Below are 21829 nucleotides of genomic sequence, written 5' to 3' on the forward strand. Positions count from 1 at the left end.
AAGGGAGCCACAGGGCAGTTGGTACTTTGGTGGCATCCACATCAAAGGAATTTGACTCTGGATTTTTGGCTTTTTATCAATCCTGTCAAGAATAATTACTATAAGAAAAAACTTTCTGTAAAGATATTCAGAAGAGGCTTTCAAGATGAAGACCATGATCACAATTTGAATTTATGAGTGTATTTTTGTAAGCATAGAAAAATGCTTTTTTTTCCAGAAAAACTCTTGCAGTTTGAGAGACAATGCACAGTAATGCATTTATTCACTTTTCTTGATGTATTTAATTGACAAAACACTCTGATGGCTCTCACATGTTGAGACATCAGTGGTTAGATTTGCATGCAAAGCTTGGAAAGAAAATAAAAGAGTTTACAGAACAGAATTTCTCTGGGTATTTTAAAGCAAATATCTCTACAATTTCAAATCTGGTGTATTTTTTTCAATAAAAAAGTGGATATGGATCACCAAGAAAATTGTCTTTTTGCATCTATGTCTTCCAGAAGGCTTTGATGACTGCATGATATCATGAACCATTAATGCCACTGTGTCATGAGTTAAGGACAATGTTTATCTTGAGCTCAGTTGCTGTTACCAGCAAGTTCTGCAATTTCAACAGTGATCCCTAGTACAGTGCCACAAGGGTATATTTGATGTCTCGACTTAATGGGTAGCTTCAATCGATGTTGTGCCATGTTTCACTAAACAACAAGTCATTCACTTGATGTACTGAATTTTATTACAGGGATAACAGCCCAGTAACCTCTTACAATCTGAAAACACAGCTTCCCTGGGCATCACCCCTTTCCCTTGCAAAAGAGCAAATATTCACACCAACTAGGAATGCATATAGCCTATGAAATATTTGAATCTCATCTTGGTTTCAAAAGGAAAAGGAAAAATGTCCTTATCACTTTTTTTGTTGCCTCCTTCCTAGAAATTACACAAAATACCATGCTGTAGTTCTTTTGTTGATGGTGTGGGGTTTTTTCCTTGGTTGTTTTTTTCTTGTGGTTTGTTGGGGTTTGTTTTGTTTTGTTTTGTTTTGTTTTGTTTTGTTTTGTTTTGTTTTGTTTTGTTTTGTTTTGTTTTGTTGGGGTTTTTTTTTTTGTTAGTTTTTGTTGTTGTTGTTCTTTTTGGCTTTTTGATTCACAGAAGCTGTTTTGGATGCATGTACCAGTAACACCAAACAATTCAGGATGTGACAAGAGTAACACAATAAGCACATTTGCATTTTGATCTACTTACATCTTAGACTGAGACAGAATTGTGAATCTTTTAAAGTGAACCCAAAAGGGATTTCTCCCACAATTAAGAGAAAATGAGCCATGAGCTCATATATAAATTACACCAGCCTTTGTAAATTCATCTGGCTGCCTTCAGTCTGATTTCAGAACTTTAAAATGAGAGAGAGAAAGAAAATGTGTATAACTGTTCCCATGAAACTGCAATAAAATGGTTAACACCTTAAAACTCAGTCTAAGCTTTCTGACTGCAACATTGGCCAAGGCATTGAAACAAGAGTTTAATGTAACAAGAACCCCAAGAAGGGCACATATGCAGCAGGTTCTGCCTTAGGTAAAGCAGCAATTCTTTCTCCCATGCCAAATCAATCAAAATAGCAACATGTGCCCCATCATACATAAATGTCTGATTCCTGTTTATATATGTGAATGGGAGGAGGAGATGCTTCTTACTGAGAATCAGTGGGAAAAATTTGAATTTTGGTGATCTTGGAGGATTTTTTTGTGACCTCTTTTTTTTTTTGCTTCAAAGAGAGCTTAATTTCCTTGTAATTTTCAAGTGGGTAAGAAAGATGATGGTGGAAATGATTCATTACCAACCTTGAACTCCAGACTGTTTGAAAGTTGACATCTTTATCAGTACCTGTCATTTCACAGAATGCACCTATATTTGCATGTAAAATGTACATGAAAGGGCAGAGCATTAATAGTGGAATTAATCCAATTATTCTGCTTTCAGACCAGAAAGATTCATTCTGCAAATTAAACTCTCTGTAACTTAACCTTTTTCTAAATACTGTCTTCAGCTGAGTCCAATAGTAGGAAACACATGTAGGTCTTAAAAGAAGCCCCAACATCATAAGTGGTGCTAACACTTCTTTCCTGAACACAAAGGAACTTTAAACTATCTATAACAATTTAGGGTGCATTCACTGAACACTTAGAAGAATCAAAAGCCTGATCCAGGTCCTCCCCGTGATACTCAAATATTTTAAGTATCGTAAACCGTATCATATGTCAGAAATTTATACTGATATATTTCAACTTCTTCCTATATCACAAAAACATTCCAGAAAATGTGTTTCAAGTGGGCAGTTTCTTCTAGTCTGATATTCACAAAAGTTTAATGTTTGTGTGTGTAGATACCCAGTGAAATATATTGAACTAATTTCCCAGCTATGCCCCAGTAGTGAGGCACTGCCCAGATCTAGTACAACCATGTGGGAGACTGCCACATGAATTTTAGGAGCTAAAACTTCCACACTTCCAGATTCTAGAGCTGCTGAGGCATAGGAACATTTATGTGGTTTATGGAAAGCTTGCGGACAGCTGTGACTCATCATGGTACACACCCCTTCTCTGCCCTTCAACGGTGTGTCTAATGCATGTCACAGTGCCCTCAGAGCCAGCACAACAGCCTTCTCTCCCTGGAGGCTGTCCACAGATGGTAGCACAGCATGATGATTCTCAGACACAGCACAGACAATGGCTCAGGCCCCAACAAACAAATTTTTGCACTGAGTCAATGTCACATTAAAATAATGCGCTGGTACAAACAATTAGACTGATAATGTAATAAGGAAGTTCAAAAGAGTCATAATACACATAATCTAGGAGCAATCTGCAATCTGTAATCTGCAGTTTGTGCAGAATTTCTTGTCTAATTATAGAAAAGCATAACTTCTCTATATATTGAAGTTCACTAATGAGTCTAGGCCAACTGAAGAAGCCTAAAAAATTGAGCACACTAAACCAATATTTACTACTGCAGTATAAGGATGAAGCTTTTTTCTGTAGGGAGAGAGATGTATATGTGCAACCCCTAATCTTTAAAGATTTGAGAAAATATATACATCCTTAATAATTGGATACTTCTAATGAACACCTGCCAATATAGCATACTCAAAAAATCTTCTTGATTTAATACACCGTTATTCAGGCACTCTCAAGAGCTTAGGGAAACATTAATCATGATGATGAACTTTAAGTTCATTTACTAAGGTATTAATTTTTCTCCACGTGTCCTTTGTCCTGCTCATATAGTTCTCACTTGTAGGCACCTTTCTCTTCTTACCTTGGACATTGTCCTTGTAACATCCAAGTCCCATATGACTTGTAGCTTTCCATGACAAATCCCTGCATATCAGACAAATTGGATATGCAACTGCTCTACTAGAGACAGCTGGAGGCTTTTTTTCTGGAAGAAAAGCATGAGTGGCATTCAGCACATTTTTTACTTAGAGATAACACAGCAAAAAGCAATTCTTTGAATCAGTGAAGCCTAATTTCCTAAAGATCTGTGTCTGAGTGTTGGTATGAAAAGTAAATTTTAATATTCATGAGAAGTCTTTTCTGGATATTTATAAGGGCTTCTCTAGGGTGAATTCTCTCTGGTACCTAATAGCTCACACAGCAGCTTTTTCCATAGTTAAAGATATTTTTTTCCACTACCTGATGAAAACCACAAAATTTTATTTTAAATTGCATCCAGCTTCTGCCTTAGGGCCTTTCACTCACAAAGGGCTCATTCTGCTAAAAGGAGCTAAATAGAATAATGCAGACCCACAGTACTCAGAGTGAACCTGCTTAAAATATTCAGGTGGTGAAAACCATTAGACAATTTCAATAGTAACAAATGAACAAGATAAAGTAATTTCTGGGAAGCATTCCCCTTATAAAGAGGTTCAAATGTTGTTCCTAGTCCTATTAAATAACCAGGATATTAGAGGGAAAAAGGACTGTGTACTTATCAAGGCACACAACCAGCGGTCCAGTATTGCAGTTTTAAAAATGTTTCTAATCCACTCATTTTCAACAAGTGTGTACTTTAAAATAACCTTTGGCTTTAAGAATTAGAAGCAGATCCTATTGCTCTGCTTGTCAGTCTGCTTGGGCTTATTCCTTGTTTCACAGAAAGTCAGTCTCTCACTAGAGAGAAGAATGACATGAAAGTACTTTCCTATCTCAGAACTGTCAAAAAAATTCAGTTAATCTTCAGTTTATAGAATGGATGGTTATGTCTTAAATGATGGTAGTTTGTATAGTGGTCCAATTCTCTAAGTAAGAGCTTAATCAAGTGACAGAAATGTCTCACTGAAAATTTACACTGGGGCTCACTCTGAACACCTTGAATTAATTGCACAAGTGCATGTGCATGGACCATATCTGGCTTGGAGTTTCACAGGCATCCATCAGTCTGAAGATCACGTATAAACAGTTGGCAGTACAGACAGAAAACCCTATTAATTGTAAGAATCTCATGTTTTCCCACAAAACTAAAGATACAAGTCCAAGAGTTTGTTCTAATATATTAGCCATGCTACATGTAACACAGCTGATGTTAACACCTGACTTTTCTAAAGGAGAGACCTGCAACAGCCAGGAAAGAAAGATGTTGGGAAAGCAGAGAAAAAGAGCTATATTCTCCACATGGCTTGCTCCTCATCACATTCTCTGGATGGATAAAGCCATCCTCCTTCTCCACAGCCATGGTCACCTTTTACCTCAAACAAACACTCAGGTTTTTAGTCTTTTTTGTTGTGAAGGACTGAATTACTGGCACAGTTTTCTTTTTCAGGTCTTCAGTCCAGACCAAATGCAAGTGCACAATTAACTTTGTCACAGTGTTTCTCTAACTCATAATTAGCTCTGGCAGCAATAGCGTGGCATGTTTGCTACTCTGATGTACCTGATCCTCACTCTGATAACCAGTGCACACAACAAGAGAGAAAGTGCTATGGTGCAGGGGTCATGCTGCCATCCTGAGTCTCCGGTGGGTTTGAGAATGACCTAGTGGGGGAGTGAAATTATATCATGGGGCTCACAGTGCCTTGCCATGATTCCAGAACACTATGCAAATAGCAAATAGGAAAAATGAACATTTAAAGCAAGAACTAAGCACCAGGCAAACAATTCCTAAACCAGGATATTTGTCATGTCATTTGCAAGTAAATTAAATTATAAACAAATTAATAATAATAACAACACAGGTTTGTGCAAAGCATGGGGCACAGTCTCCTGTTAGTTGCATCTTCTGCAGTCATCTCCATCCATGCAAAATGAATGTAACATTTTTCAAATCAAATTTGGTAGGTTTTCTCACCTGCTTCAAAGTCACTGCAGCAATACAATCAAGTATTCAGACACATTGGGAAAGAGGTCCACTGACCACTTCTGCCTGCTCAGCTTGGCATCTGACAGCTCAGCCTGACTTCCTAGGGAAAAATCTATGTCTTGGTCTTTCAGGTCCATTTTTTCCTCCACAATCTTTCCCATCACTTCTAAATCTGTTAGCCCCTTTCAAAACATCTTATAAACTTTCACAAAAAATAGTGACTGGAGAGGAAAGGAATCCACATTAGTCTCTCTGCTGAGGCTGCAACACACCTTTTCTGTTACTTGATTAATTTAGTAGAAACAATGACCTTTAAGTGTATAGAATTCAGAACCATCCACAGCATATGTCACTAGCAGCTAGGGAATGGGATGCAGTGGATGGAGGATACTGAGTGTATCTGTGCAGGATAAGGAGTATTTCAAGGGTGTGAAATAATGGAGCTTGTGGGAATAATTTTCAAGTAAATTGAAGGTAGCCAGAAATAAAGGTCACTAAAATATAAAACAAGGGTCACTTTAAAACTAATCTGTTTAATCTACAGTAAGAATATGAAGTTTCATGACTCTGCTTCCAGTCTTAATCAACTTTCATATTTGATCAACATGTTAGTTTATATTTCTCAAAAACAGCGTGTTTCATTTTTGTATCTCTTCAGTACTTTTTACATTATTCCATAGATTTGCAAAGGACATAATATGCAAATTAAGAATAAGATTTTTAGATTTTTGTTTGGTTCTTGTTTTGTTGTTTTTGTGGATTTCTGTGGGTTTTGGGTTTTTAATGGAAACAATGAGAAACGAATTCTAGCTAAGTTAGGAAAATGTGAACATGTAAATTTACACCTCCAGGATGGGTTTTTTAAACATAATGCCATTGCATTCATCCTACACTACAGGAGATTTTTAAAACAGCTACAGTAGGTATAAAAAATGCCTAATGAAATATTTCAGAAGAGATTATGGTGTGTAACCCACCAATTGAGATTTGATATACTTCGGGGGAACCTGAGGACTTGACATGTAATTTTATAAAAGTCGTATTTCTTTGACTTAAATAACACCCCATGGCATTAATCAAACCCCACAGAGCCACTATGCAGAATCAGAAGCAGAGCATTCCTGTGTAATAAGGAAATGAGCATGACCTGAGAAATTACTTCCAAAAGTTGATCACTTACTGGTTGATATTTCTGAAGCTGGTTATGAGCATAGAGCTCTTGAAATGTTCTAGCAAAGCCAGTGTGTTAGTATCAAGAGGTTTATTTAAATTTCCTTTGGTTTGGTGAATTTCTACTATTTTATTAAGCTGGGCTTCAAATCAATTCCATTCCTCTCCGGGTCTGTTGGTCACCATGACCCTGAGATACAATAAAAGTCTCTTTTCCAGCCTGCACGGTTGAAGAATGAGTTGGAGTTCTTCAGTTCTTGGTCTCAAGGTTGTTTACTGCATCTTAACTATAAAAATTTTTCTCCTGCCCTTCAGAAGGTCCATCCAGCAGGACAGTTCCAGGCACACTGCCTGCCCCTGGGGTGGTATTAACTCTTTATACTAAAAACTACGTATAACATGTTTACAATTACTTTCCAATACCTATCACCTGTGTTAGACAGTGAGCTTCTACTCTAAACCAATCTGTATCTCTCTGGAGTCCCCCACACTAGTGCTGATCCCTGCATCCTGGTCTGGGTTCAGATTTCCCTAAGGCAAGACTCTGGAAACCTGAGAACCATCCACCTAAACAGGGCTCTCCCCCAGTTTTTCAGCAGTGAAGTGGAAGCCAGTGAAAGCACCCACTCACCAAGTTTTGGCCTCGTATGCCATAGGTTTGAAGGTGAAAAAACTCACATGGACTCACTGTGCAAGTGTGTCCCAGGCAGGGCTCACCCTCCACCACTGAACAAATCTGCAGTTTCTCCAGGAAGTTGGCATTTTTTTTAGCTGAGATGATGCCACTCGTCTTTAGAGAAAGCAAGAGTCATCATAAGCAGAAAACTCTGTTTTTCACATGGCTGTTAGAAAAACTACAGTTCTTTCCCAAAAAGAGTTTAAAAATTGAAACCATTACCTGGCAACAACTTCATTATTGTTTGTCTTCAAGGAGGTTCCGCTTGGGCTCAGTGTTTCATTTACACGTCACAGCAGTACTCTCTTCCAGACATTACAAAGGATAAAAAGGCTGTAGGGAACTCTTAGGGTGAATGTCGAAGAAAAAAAAGCAATTAGGTAAACTTATTACTCTGTCAGATTTGTCTACAATCCCATACAATGAAAACAGAAACAAACCAAACCAAAAAAATCCCCAAGTTTATCTAATGCCTGAAAAATAGCTGAAAGCAATTGGAGGGGTTTTTTAGCTTGCTGGTTGTTTTGAGATGCAAGCCAGGAGCAGAGCACAGTTCTATGCCATGTGTTATTCACAGCTGGAGAAATATGGGCTTATTATTAGCTCAGGGTTTGCTGGTGATATCAAGATATTTCATTAAAAGAAGAAATTTCCACAGGTTTTCTGCATTCCAGTCCTAAGATTTAATCCTTGGGGAAAATATTGAAAATGAAAAATAATGATGTGAATGAGAGCTCCAAGGCCTGACACTTCACTTGTGAATACAGTAAGTTTTAAACAAATTATCCACATGTAATTTATCATATTTAAGTGCAGTACAAGTTTATCAGATGTGTTGACAACAGTTTCAGCCCAATCTCTTGGAAGCTGACTTCCCAGCTCCCATCCCAATGGCAGCTGCCAATGGCAGCACTAGGCTGCCTGAGCATTGCTCAGTGCCTGGTACCTGCAGAACTGCCCTGCTCAGGGAAAGGCCCAATTTTCCTGCCTTTCAGGAAGACTCACCTCCCTATAGCTCCCCCAAGACCCCGTTAGAAATCAAGATATGGAGGAAGTTGTCTTCCCACATGCCTAGCCCTATCTCTCTGCTCAGACTATCTATCCTCTTCTACTCAGCTGTAGGAGAGTGCCCTGATAACTAGAATATTCATACCTCTCACAGCTTATCACAATCTCATCCTCCTCTCTCTGAAACTGGCATCTTTCCATCGCAAAATCCTCTGCTCCTGCATGTTGCATTCTCCCTTACTAATAAATAGAGTATTTAGCTGGTTATTCTGAGCAGCTGTTGAACATCTCTTCTTCCAGTCCTTGCTGTTTACCTCCAGCTTTGACCTGTGCAGAAAATACCTTCTGCTTATGCCCAAACTATTGTGACAGATGACTTTTAATTAATCCATCATTAAATCATTTTTGACATAGAGCAGAAATAATCCAAAACATAAAGTCTGAAAATTCTGACTCCCATTTCACCAGAATGGGGAAAGGCAGAAAAATTTCTGCCTGGTACATAAACCCCAGGCAGGTACTGCAAAACTTCAAAGGAGCTTGCAAAGGACGTCTTCCCTAATAGCTCTCCTGGAATTGAAAACTCCCCTTATGGGGCTCTGACTCAACAAGGATGGGGGAGAAGGTGTGCACTGTTGCAGAGAGGGACTGCGGAAGAGGCAGTGGCAGAGGAAGGCATGAGAGCCATCTTCTCAGAGATGGTATTTAAGGAAACATATTTTTTTCATTTCAGAGTTCAAAGTTAGCAGGCAATATTGGATCACCTAAACAAGCCTCATACTAAATATAGCTTTGGCTATAAGCATTCCCTATATAATATAACCAGCAAGTGCCAGCTCTTTGTAGTGACAGGATTGGGTTTAATTAGACTGTGCAGTTGCATCAACTTGCACCAAACTACTGCTGCTTCTAGAAAGCAATAGCAGACCAAGTTTATATCTGGGATGTACTGTACCTGAGATTCACAAAAAAAGCTTAATTATTTCTCAGGTTGTGATCTGGCATAGGGCCAAAACAAGGGATCTCAATTTAAAGGTCTGTGAATAACACCAGAAAACATTTTAATTGTCAAACAATGTTAACATTCAGCTCACGCTAATAAAAAAAATAAAAATACGAAAATTACATTACCAAATATAGATTTTTTAAAAAATAAAAATGCAAGCTGCAATAGCTTGCTACAGGAGGTTGAAAAAACTTTTGACTTTTTGGAAATCATCACTATCTTATGTTACACAAAGAGAGCCTTACATCCTAGAACCTAAATGTTGCAGTGTTGAGCTCCAGGAGCCACTCAGCAGGCATCCTGCTTGCTAGACACAAAACCCAACCAGTAAATCTTATCTATTTGACTTCTGCATATGAGAAAATGCCCAAATTTGAAATGTCAGTTTCAGCTCTAACTGTAACTCTAATAATTCAGCTCCAATCATAATGATAAGCCTTTGTTTAGTTCAAGTTTGGTTTCTGTTTGTGTTTTGTCATGTGACATGTTTTGTCATGTCACAACTGATTGTAGCCCTGATACCAATTACTATTTTCTTGTGCAGATTTATCCAGAATTAAAAAAAAACCAAACACAAAAAACTAAACCAAGCATAAAAAACTCACCCCCCAAAAAAACCGAACAACAACCACAAAAAAAACCACCCAAAAAACCAAAACCAAACCAAACCAAAACCCCCAAAAAACAACAACAAAAAATCCACCCAGAGAAGAAATGAACAATGAACAATTTTCATGAACAGACAAAAAACTACCCTCAAACCCGTCCAAGTTATGGCTTGTTTTACATTGGCATATTTCCCATGGTCTGTCCTTCCTGGCTATGCTCTTGCTCATCTCTGTTGCTGGTTTTGCGATACTCAGCTCTGTAAGTTTCCATTTAATGGGAACTAGAGAGGAAAAGCTGCCACTATTGTCCCTTTGTGCAGCAGCATATCACTCCTGGAGGTGTCCACAAGGCAGCTTTTAAACACTAGTGAGACTGCTGTCCCATTGCAGCCTGTGAAAGGGCTGAAAACACTTCCAGGAGCCCCTCTAGAAACCAAGACTTGGAAAAAGAGCATCAGAACCTAATCTGTGGCAACAAGAACAGAAAACATAGTATTCTGAGTTAGAGAAATATAATAAAGGAAACCAACACTTAAATAAAAGAGGGGGAAAATAGCAAAACAAACCCCAACCACTCAATAGGAAGCATGGAAAGCTATTCCAATAATCAGGAAGTCCCTAATCCAGACAAGGCTTGGTCTGAACTGTGATGGGTTATGCTACTGCCAGATGCTATTCCTAATGTGATTTATTTCAAGAGAATATTGGACTTGGCCAAGAAACTGCCTTTGTTTGACTTGTTTTTTCTGCAAGTCTTGAGTGATACAAAGGGCACTGGGATGGGCTCCACTCTTCTAGAACTCATTTTTGCCATTTGTTAGACACACTGCTGGGAAATTAAGATACATTTCAAAACCTTCTGACATTATATTTCAGCATTGCAATAACTGATATGATTACACTCAGGAAAACAATCAACCATTTATTTAGACAGGCCAGCTTTGATGCTGATTACAGCAGTCCTCCTGTTGTTGGTGCTTAATGTAATATCTGCTCCTCCAAGAAGGAATAGCCATTAAACCAGTCTATAAGTAGATTATTCCCTTCTCCACAGGGAAGTGTCTCTGAGGCAGGGACTGAAAGCCCTGTGTTGAGCTGAAATGGTGTCCTGGACTATAGAAAGGGACTGGGAAGTCTTCAGGGAAAGTGGATCAGGGCCAGCAGTACTGGTTGTGCCTTCAAGGCCCTGACAAACATAAACCCACTCTTCCTTCAAAAGCAGGCAAATGAGTGGGTCACATGAGTTCACTGGTATGGTCAAGGTGTTCAGCAGTGGAGAAGATAATTATTTCTTGCAACATTTAGAGTGTGAGTCTGAACGATTCTCTTGGTCATAGCAAGATTTAGCTGTACTTTTCCACGTCTGCCCATCTTTCTCCATCCATGCCTTTCTCTAAACAGCTTCTCCTCTCACTGCTGGGAGGGATTTGGGAAGCAATGCCTCACAGAGACCTAGCAGGCACATCCATGCTAATTGGGTGTTAAGCCAGAAGGAAGAGGCCCAGGAGGTTTACAAGGATGGTGTTGATGGATGAAAAGTATTCTGAAGAACATCACTGTAATGAGGGGGGAAAATCCTGCAGCAGAAATCTTGGTAGAACAGAGATTTCTCTTTCTCTCGATCTGTTTCTTTCTTCCCCTTATCTGACCAGCTGAGACTGAACTCCTCTAAAGGAAATCTTTCCCACATGATCTGAAAGACACTGTTCATCAGCATGGCCATACATTTTGCATTTTATTTCTGGTAACTAGAGAACCAACAAAGGTTTCCCTTCAATATCCAAGCATGCTGGTAAGAGTAGAGGATGGGTGTTCATAAACACAAACGCCCCAAGCCTAGAAAAGGAGCAAGCCAAGAATTGCTAGCATTTGTTTATAAAGGAAAATTGAATAAAAAAGATGCAGTGATGTAAAGAGGAGTCTAGGCAGGATAATGTACCTCTATGTGCAAAAATAATTTCCCAGAATAAAATTACTTTTACTGTGGACATACTAGAAAAATAAGGAGCTTTTTATTCCAGAATAAATTCTCTTTCTTGAAAGCAGATCAGTTGCTTATTCTGGAGCACTGTCTAACAGCATGCATACCACTGTAGCCAATGAACTGCAGGAACTCACCTATGTCTATGCACTTTCTGTCAGTTTTCCCAATAAGCAAGACTTATTAGTGTCTGGGGGTGTATGTATGAGAGGGAGATAAGACATTCTTCATTTATCAAAAATGAAAAATCAAGTAATAAAATCTCAAGAAAGCACAGTCTGCTTCAAAACCACTCACTGCATCATGAAAAGCAGTAGAGGAGAACTAGAGCTCCTCACAGCCTATTATTTAATGAGAATCTGAAGGAATGAACTACAATTTCCTACAGCTCTGCCTTGTGGGCTTTACTGAACTACAGTAAGAAGAAGAAGACAGACGTTCCAGTTAACTTTTCTCAGTGATGTCACATGTACACGCAGATTTTGAGGTATGTAACAACACAGGAAATCCAAATGTCACCTTTGCCATGCTCTGAGCACAAAGAGGTATGTAGTTAGCTTCTTCATCTACCTGCTTTCTTTTTCTTAAAATTGCTGTAATTTAATTGCCTTTGAGAGTTTTGCTCAGCTGAAGCTGATTGGTGCATTCAAAATTTAACGATGAGACATGCAGACAAGTGTACACACAAGGGGTGGAACATATGAAATACACAGATACCAACATTTCAGCTGGGGAGTAGCTGAGGAGAGGAATGGGTTGCTATGGAGCTTTGTTTATCACATGCAAGATGTGGAAGAGAATTTCCCTGACTGACCATAAGAGTAAGACTAGGCTGAGCAGCCCAGGCATGGATGCTCAGATGTCCAGGTTTCAGACAAAGTACATTCTGCTGGAGCTTTTCATAGAAATCTAGCCTTGAACTCAGCACTGACTAGGACTACTGCTGTGGTTGCCATTCAGAAAACTTCCGCAGGTAGGCTGGGAGAAGGTGGGCAAACTTTTTAAAATATCATACATTTATATGTCCCCAAGACAGTAGGCAAGGAAATATATGAAATGGGTGAAAATTAGCACAGTAAATGAGCATTCAAAGTTAAACCTATTTTTTGGTGAATTGTAATTAAAATCATGTTGGCAAATACTGCCCAATCTCTTTCTTGGATAGCTTTCAAAAGAATTAGGAGGTCTTTGAATTGAAAAAAAAAAAAAAAAAAAGAAAGCTGAAAAAAGTTTCGTTGGAAAGCCTTCATCCCAGCAGCAAAATGTGCAACAGTTAAGGCTGAATCTCAGAGCTATAGGATGAGATGAAGCCTGAGCAACACAATGCAGAGGGCAAAGCTACAGATGAACTGTTATGAAACCTGAGAAACAGAGAGGAACTTGAAAAGGAAAAAAGCTTTCTAATCTGATACCTGAAATATAGTGGGGCATTAATGAATGAGGGAAAGAGACTTCCTCCCATTATCAGGAATGATCAAGGAAAAACAATAAAGAGCTATAAAATACGATGGGAGTAGCTGAAGTCTTGATTGCAGCCTGCAACCTTGCCAAGACTTGATGACAAAAATGCATTAGCCCTGCCCATGAAGGGTCCTGGCTCTCCAGGCACTGGATTTCTGCTGTGGGCTTCAGCCCTCGGCAGGCCCTCAGCATGTCAATAGCAAGGCTGGGCCAGCCAGGTGATCGGCCGGGTACAGTCCTGTGCTGTCTGTGGTGTGCCCTGCCCTGCCCTGGCTGGGAAACGAAAACTGGGAAGGGATGCAGTAAATGCACTTTTGAGCAGGAGAAGGTGGTGTGTGTCTGTGTGTAAGGGAGGGGACAGTACATGGAAGTGCATGTGTGTGCGTGTGGTGTGTTTGTGTCTGTGTGCAAGCCTGCACATTCCCTGTCTGGGAGGACGGTGTGTGGGGCGGTCTGAGAGGCGCGTGTATCCCATACGTAGGAATGTTAACGTGGATTCACCCGTGTGTGAGAGGGGAATCCCCTGCTTGGAGGGTGCCCTTAGCGTGGGTTGCGTGTGTGCGCGTGTGTACATCCCCTGCCTGGGGGGTCAGTGTGGGCTGTGTGTGTACATGCATGTGCACGAGTGTGAGTGTGTCCGTGTCTGTGTGTCTGTGTGTGTGTGCACCCCACCGGAGGCACTGGCTCGGTGTCTGTGCGGGGCTGATGTCTCCAAGCGCGGATCCCCTGCCCGGGCAGGGTGCGGGGGATGCGCCCTCTTTGTCTGGGGGCAGCGCGGGGAGGGGGCTGCGCGCCCCGCCCGGGGTAGTGCGGGGTGCCCGCGGGTGCGCGCAGCCCCAGGCGGGCCGGGGAGCGCGGAGCGCGCGCGGGGGCGGGCGCGGCGCTCGGGAGCGCGGCGGGGCGGGGGGCGGGGGGCGCCCCGCGTGCCCCGGCCGGGAGCGGCCGTGCCCCCCCCGCCCCGCCGCTGCCGCCGCCGCCGCCGCCGCCGCGCACAGCCGCAGACACGGGCGGCCGCGCCGGCAGCCGGCGGCTCGCATGCAGCCGGGGATTACAGCGGGGCGAGGGCAGCGAGGGCTCGACTCTTATCCCCCCCTCGGCCCCCCCCATCCTCCGCCCGACACCCCAGCCGCTCGCCGCGCGGCTGCTCCGGCGGTTTTTCATCTCCAGGGGTAGGAGGGAGATGCCTTTGCCGTGGTTTTTCCACCCCCAGCCCTCTCCGTGCCGGGAGAGGCGGTGATGTGGAGCCGAGAATGTAGAGGAAAACCCTCCCCGGGAAGGAGCGACCAAAACAAATCCCTCGCCGTGGCTTTGGCGGCCGCGCGGTGCCCGGGGAAGCCCGAGCAGCCCCTGCCAGCGCTGGGGAATCCCTCCTGCAGCCCCCGGCGGCGCCCCGGGCGCCCGCGGAGCAAGGTAAGCGGGAGGGCATCCCTCTTCCGCCGAGGGCTGCCTTTTGCTTTTATTTGGATTTATTTGAGAGCCCGAGTCATCGCCAGCTGCCGCCCTGATGGGACTGTCAGGGGAGGCGAGAGCTGCCTGCTGGCGGGGAGCGCCCGGGCGGGCCGGGAGCGCGGCGCTCCCGCGGGGAGCCCCGGGGTGCCCCGGCCGGGAGCGCCCCCGGGGAGGGGGCATGATCGGCGGGGCGGGACGGACGCGGGGGATTCTCCCCGGCTGCCTGGATCGGTTTGAGGCTGGATAATAGAATCCTCACCCTGGAGCGCTTTGGAAACCGTGGCTTGTATTTTTGTTCCTTCAGAGCTGCTAAAGGGAGGGAGGGAATGACATTTCGTAGTATTCTGCCTCCTGCCGTGGGTGAGCTCTACCGATACAGGCTCGTCATTTGTTTCCGATGCTCTGATAGTGCTTGTGGAAACCTGATGATACAAAACCTCAGCCTTCTCGGTGTCTGTCGTTGGAATTATCCCGTCCACCCGGGGACTGAAAAATCCCTTCTATAGAAGAAAATACATGTAGCATTGTGGTAGTCTTAAGATATTCTGTCGTACATGCTTTCTGTAGGTAGGTAGCATGTTGCCCCTGGATTTAAAAATCTTAATGTCTTTATGAATAGGCATGTTCATTGGCTACAGGGCTTCTACAAACCATTCAGGGTGTTTCTTCTATCAGAATTTCACTGCCTGGGTGAAGGTAGACCTTTGTTTATACCCTATGTATGTACTGTCCATATTTATAGTAGGGTTTGGACTTCATTCAATTCGAGTTACATAATGATTAAGATACAATAGGCAATATATATGCGTTTGCTTGAACATTTTAATTCAGTGCAGAAAAGACTGACTCTAGCAACACTGCCAAAATTGTCACTTTTTCAATGTTTGTGTAAGAAAGGAAGTGTCCATAGCATCAGGTGGAGACAGCGTTCCTTAGCAAATACATAGTCATCAAGACCTTGCTATTAAAAGGACACCTTAGTGAAGGATTTCAGTGACCCTGTCCTGGAACTCTGAGTAGGTGCCAGGATTGGTTTAGAAGAGGAAGAACATCAGGGAGACTGGGCAGGCTTGGGAGGGGGAAAAGCCTGTCTGGTAACATTTAGCATTAAAAACACCCAGAGTTCAAGTTTGCTCAGCTGGTGAGTCTGTCCAGCTTAGAGCAGAGCTAGCACCAAGCCTTAGAGGCTGGGCAAGGTCTGCAAAACTGAACATTCCACCAAGCCTGGGACACGATCCTCCAGGGAGTTTTAGTAGAAACTTTCAGGGAAGCAGGGTCAGCGAGTACATGCCACTTATGGGATTTGTTTGTTCCCTGATCACCAAGATGTGCTAGCAAAACTCTGGAGTCTTTCCCAGAGAGATAAGGTGCAGTACAGAAAACAATAATTTGTTTCTGGTTCTTAGCACCTCTGTCTATTCTGTTAAACAACTGATAAATCTGATACAACTTATAAACTCTCACTTGTTCAGCATTAGTGGAACTTGCAGCTGGCTTGTTGTAATTTTTTTTTTTTTTTCCAATGAGTGCTTCTGCAGGCTGCTCTAACCACAGCATTCGAATTTCTCTCCCTCTTTCCTCGGCTGGATGCTGTCGCTGGAGCTCAGCAGGTTGCCCTCACTCAGAGGTATGCAGACAGTAAAACATCTTCAGCTTGAGATGAGGGAGAGGGGCTGTTCAGAGCAGCATGCTTCAGCCTGAACATCTCTATTTGCTTCAGCATTTTGAAATGTCCCATTGCCTTAACAATGCCACATCACAGACACATTTATTCATACTCAGCCTTCTTTTTCTTCTAAGTGAAAGTTAATTGGCAAATTCTGGCTTGCCATTCAAAGCAAGGCAAGAGGTCAAGATTTGCAATAGCTTTCTTGCCAACAGTTGGGATTTTGCCAAGCAGTTTGCTACTGTCACTTTTAGAAAAAAAATCCTGATCTTATGTGACTTCCTTGAGCTTCATGTAACCACATGTGCAGGTAAAGTATATTCCATGATGCTCCTGTATTTAAAGCTACCTGCTGAAGGCTATTTCAGTCAGTGTTTTACTCCGTCTGTCATGATATAAACAGCACATCGGGGAAGGTCTGTCTGGTCTCAGCTCAGAGGAGGAATGCAAGCTGAGATATCTGGTGAAGGGGGCAGTGACTGGAAGTATGTCAGTGCAGTGGGATTCCACTGCAGACCCTCCTGAAGGTGTCTGCTCTACCAGAGTACAGACCTGCTGCTCTCCACAGGAAGAGATGGGAGCCAGAGAGGAAAGCACTTAAAGCTGTACGCCACTTCACTTCAGCTTCATCACAGTAGACATACATGCAACCTAAAAATGAAGTTTTGTATGTTTTCAGGGGTCAATTCTATTAATTCATCATCTTATTGCATAATGTCTTCTGACCCAGCAATGCTCACAGCTCTTGGAATTAAGCAATGATTGCCTCTTAGAGGACTATACATGTTTGTCTAATATTGCTATAGTAAGTTTTTATCATCTTTAGGAATAAGAGTTTTTTACCTAGGAGGTGTCTGAACATTATAAATATAAATATAAAGTAAATATAAAATAAACATTAATATTAAACAATAATATAAAATAAACATTGTAATGGATACATGATAAAAAACAGGCTGTAGTTTACTTAGTTGTGTTTTGCTGTTTCTAGTCATAGGATATGTGCACCCCAAGAGAAAATATTTTTGATTTCCCATCTGTAGTTGGCATCTTTTTGTTGTGGTTATTGCAGGAGTCATGGAACTCAGTATTCGATTTCTTGGATTTTATAATAAATCTTTGGAATATGTTGTTTTAACTCACATTTTAGTAGGGAGAAATGCGTGTTTACTTTGTAACAAGAATATTAACTTCAAACCAAAATAAATTTTCCAATATTAAATTGCAGATATTTTTTAAGATGTGCAACAGTGTTCTGTGGGTAATGTGCAAAGAAATTGCTTAGGACATTGCAGAGTAGATGTAATCCTATTGCAAATGTAGATTTTTGTGCAATCCCATAGCTTCATATGTTTTTTAATCTACACTTCTCTGGCTATATGGAAAAGATATGGAAAGAATTTCATGATTTTGAATTTTTTCTTCACTTTTATTCAATTAGAGGTATCATATTGATGCTATAATATACACATTGCTCAGTCACGCTCAAATAAAGCCTAACTAACATGCGTATATATGGCTAAATTTTTTAAAAAATTGAACAGAGAAGTTTGACAACTCAAGTGTTAATTGAACAGAATTTGGAGGTTTTTTCCTCTTGGTTACTGTACAAAGTCAGTCCCAGTATAGCTTCCCAGACCACTACACACCATAAAAGCCTTAGGAGAGTATGCATCAGTCAAGATATTTAAAATCTTTTAGCTTAAACCTGCCTGTATTCTTCATAGAAATCTGGAATGACAGCAAAGGCTATTTTGCCTTCTGTCCGTCCCAGTGCTTGCTACAGAATGTGCAAAAATTTCAGCACAAGTCACACATTGGCATCTTCCTAAGTTTTCACTTGTTTGCTGTGCAATACATTCCTTCTTCCAAGTCTGGAGGGATGGAGTTTCATAATGGATAAATTTCTTAAAGGATGAATATCTTAAATTACTTTTTTTTTCATCAGCATGAAAGTATGATGATGTTAACTGCATAATCAGAAAATAAGGAATAATATTTTGAAAGCACTTCTTCCTGGATTATGGTATGAACAACAGGGAAACAATAAAAGGAAAATCTCAGGCCCCTGAAATCAGTGGGGCTTTAAATTTATTTGTTTCTAATGCAGGAAATCTATATTTATCCATAAAGAGAGATCAGCTGTGACTTCGGTGTCTAGATTCTGTACATCCCTACTCCTTCTTCGGATGACTATAAAGAGTAGTCAGTAGCATCACTGCTGGCACCAGCAAGAGAGTCAGAACAACAGTCTATTAGCTAATAAATAATATATGTAAGGCTGGCATAATGCAGCTCTGAGCATTTAGGAGTAGGCTGCGATAAAGAGCAGCTGAACTCTTTACAAGGAACAATGGCAACTGACCAATTTACCCCTCACAGTACCATGACAGGGGAGCACAGTGCACCGTAAAATTGTGTGAGGGCATTTACAACCTGAGCCAAGGCAGAGGGGCTGAACAGCTATCTTACCACAGCACTGGCACATGATGCATAAGCCCCTAGGTTTTTGTTACCCCTAGGGAAGTGCTTCTTACTAGCAAATCAGACTTTGCTATTGCCAGGTGTTCTTGCTGCCATCGTATCCAGGTACTAGCTTGTTAGGAAATAAATGTCAGCCCTTTAGGTAAAACCACACTATGAGGAAATGAATGCAAAGCTGGGCTGATAATTAACTGAACAAAGCTCTCAAACGTAATCTTCTTTGATGACACTGGAGATGAGCTTCTCCCCCTGATTGCCTAACAAGTAAAGAAATAGAAATCAGGTATGGCAGTAGAGTCCAAATACAGAATAAATTTGCCTCAGAGCATTAATAAGGCAGTTCATAAAGTAGTATTTCACAGTACCTCATCAACAGTTAACTTTTAGAAAATTAGCTGTATTTTCAATATACATATAGATAAAAATTACAGTCAAATGCAAGAACTCAAAATGAAGCCATAATGTTTCTTTTTACTGAGTTTTCAGTTGTGTCATTTGTCCTCCTAAGGTATGAAGATTTGGTTACCTACAAGGTTGTTGACCTCATCTCATCTCAAATGGCAGAATAATCCTGCTATAATTTATAGCCATTCATTCAGTGTAAATTTGCATATACCAGAGACATTCTGAGACAGTTTGAGCAGAAAGTGCTGGCAAGCAGCAGAAGCTAGAAGAATCCCACTAATGTATTTAAGCAGACTCAAAACAGTGAATAGGCTTAATTAGCCCTGAAATCACACAACTGTGAATGACAGTATTGAACGTGCTTTTCCAGTGGTTGGTGAGATTAACAGCACAGAGTTGCTCTACCTTGACAGGAGTGCTGTATGGAAGGTCTTGCCTTCTGGAATATTTCCTCTTATGTTTTCTTCATTCTTATATTGCTGACACAGAGCAAACCTCTTAACAGGGCAAGCTTTATACTTGAATTTATTCTCAGGACTAGCCTGGCTACTGATAGTCACTTTGGTCCCTATTTAGGCATGTCATTAAAGTAGCATTAGCAGTGCTTCTGCAGTATCTTCTGCTCCTTTTGAACTGAAGAAGGGATGAGAATATTTAGCTGCTTCACAGATAACCCAGGTAGAAGCAAAAATATCTCACTTTTCTTTAGTAATCTTGTGGTTTGGGTACTGACGGAGAAAAATTGAGCTTTTAGGCCTTTCATAGATTAACATGATGCAAATAAACATTTCACTTCTTGTAATCCAAGATTACCACCCACCAAAAGACTGGTCACACCCTTCAGTTTTAGACTCATTCGTGTCTGTTGTCTTTCAAGCACAGGCTGCCTCATTCTTGTTCAGTAGGAATGGGGATGGTCTGCAGCTGTCCTGGGGATTACTGATAGCAGCAGGAGCCTGGAAGATGTAAAGCACAGGTTTGAATCACCAGGGATGAACGTGGTCCTTTCAGTGAATGTTTAATGACCAAGCAATGACATCAAGGTGGAGCCGAGGCCACCACCTCAAGGTGTATTTGGAAAGAGTAGACCTTGCTCAATTCTTTTGAAGGACTATTTTACATACCTCTTGTAAGAGGAGGTTTCCAGGCTTAGAATATCATGTGGGTGGGTTGTGTCCCTTTTGATCCTGCTTATGCATTGGGCCTGGATGGGAGTTAAGAGTGTCTTCTTCCTGACTGTAAAGTATCGTGTTGATCCTGCCTTAGAGGTTCCCACACCCTTCTTTGAACTTGGGACTTGTGTGTTTAATATTAGAAACCCTGAACTAATGGCTCTGATGAAGCACATTTTTTAAGAGGATGCTGTGGCTTTTAAAAATACATTTTGGCTTGATAGAAGTAAATAAATTAATTTATAGTGGCATTTTTATAAAAGTGTTCCTTTTAGCCTGTCTTGATTTCAGAATTATAGTAACAGTAGCATAGGGTTGTGCATGGTAGTGAGTCCTTACTTTTTTTCTATTGTCAGGTCAATTTGAGGGTCAAAAAATATCAATACTCTTGGTATCAGGTGGGACTAAAAGTCAGCATAGCTTCTTCTTTACAGAGTAAAACTGTTCCTAAGAACAGCTTCCCCTTACTGACCCCCAGACCAACTGTATCTTTGTGCATTATGTGGAACCAAAACTGATAAGGTCTTAGATAGGGTCAGGAAGCAAAGTTTTCTGTTTTCTGGGTGACTGCTTTTCTCAGATAGGCAAAATAAGATGTTGGGTTGTCCTAGGCCCTGCACAGTAGTTTGTAGTAGTAGTTTGGGATGTTTTTCCAAGGCATCTTATAGTTAAGACATCAAAACCTTGAAGGGCTGGATTCTTCAGATCAAGATTAGATGGAATTTTTTCTTAATTTTTAATGATAAGAGCCTTCTGTAAAGACTTGCTGATGCTGTGACCTCAGGGACATTTCCAGCTATGCATGTACAAAGGCACTTGTCAAAAACTGAGTCACCCAAAAACCAAGGCCTTGATTCATTCCTTTGTTCTGCCTTCAGGTCTTCTGTAAAGCACCAACAATAGGAGTTTGAGATAAGCTCCTAATTGATTGAGACAAGTGTCTCTTGAGTAAATTTGCCCCTTTCAAACTGTATTTTTGGGCCAAGTCTCTTCTTATCTGTGGTCCAGGTAGGTTTAGGCTTACCATTTACCTTGATTGAATCAGGGAACAGTCCTGTTAGAAATGGTTGAAAATTAAATTTTGACAGAAGCAGCAATTGAACATAAATGTTTTAATTTCCAAAGTCACTTAGGAATACAACTGTGCTTTCCTTTATTGTAGATTTGGGACGGTGGCATTGCATGTTTTTTCTTGATTAGAAAACTCAATAGTATACCAGGATTCTGACCAAAATGCAACATCCAAAATTTTGGGTGCAATTTCATTCAAAGAGGGACAAAATCTGACTCTTCTGTATGATGTGCCTCATTGCTTCAGACATCATTCTCTATGTATATAGGATAATATTATATGTTGTGTAATATTTTCCTGCCTAGAAACCTAGTAT

The 21829-nt window shown here is 41.2% G+C and overlaps 1 protein-coding gene across 1 annotated transcript in view; it reads left to right on the forward strand.

Moving 5' to 3' along the window:
• Nucleotides 1-14374: 14374 nt before the first annotated feature.
• KCNB2 (potassium voltage-gated channel subfamily B member 2) overlaps nucleotides 14375-21829 on the forward strand; it is a 189549-nt gene continuing 182094 nt past the window's right edge. The window contains exon 1 of the mRNA XM_059862174.1: nucleotides 14375-14675. The gene's annotated coding sequence lies outside the window, so the exon portion shown is untranslated. The remainder of the gene's footprint in view (nucleotides 14676-21829) is intronic.

Source organism: Haemorhous mexicanus, chromosome 1 (genome assembly GCF_027477595.1).
Source record: "Haemorhous mexicanus isolate bHaeMex1 chromosome 1, bHaeMex1.pri, whole genome shotgun sequence".
Classification (NCBI taxonomy): Eukaryota; Metazoa; Chordata; class Aves; order Passeriformes; family Fringillidae; genus Haemorhous; species Haemorhous mexicanus.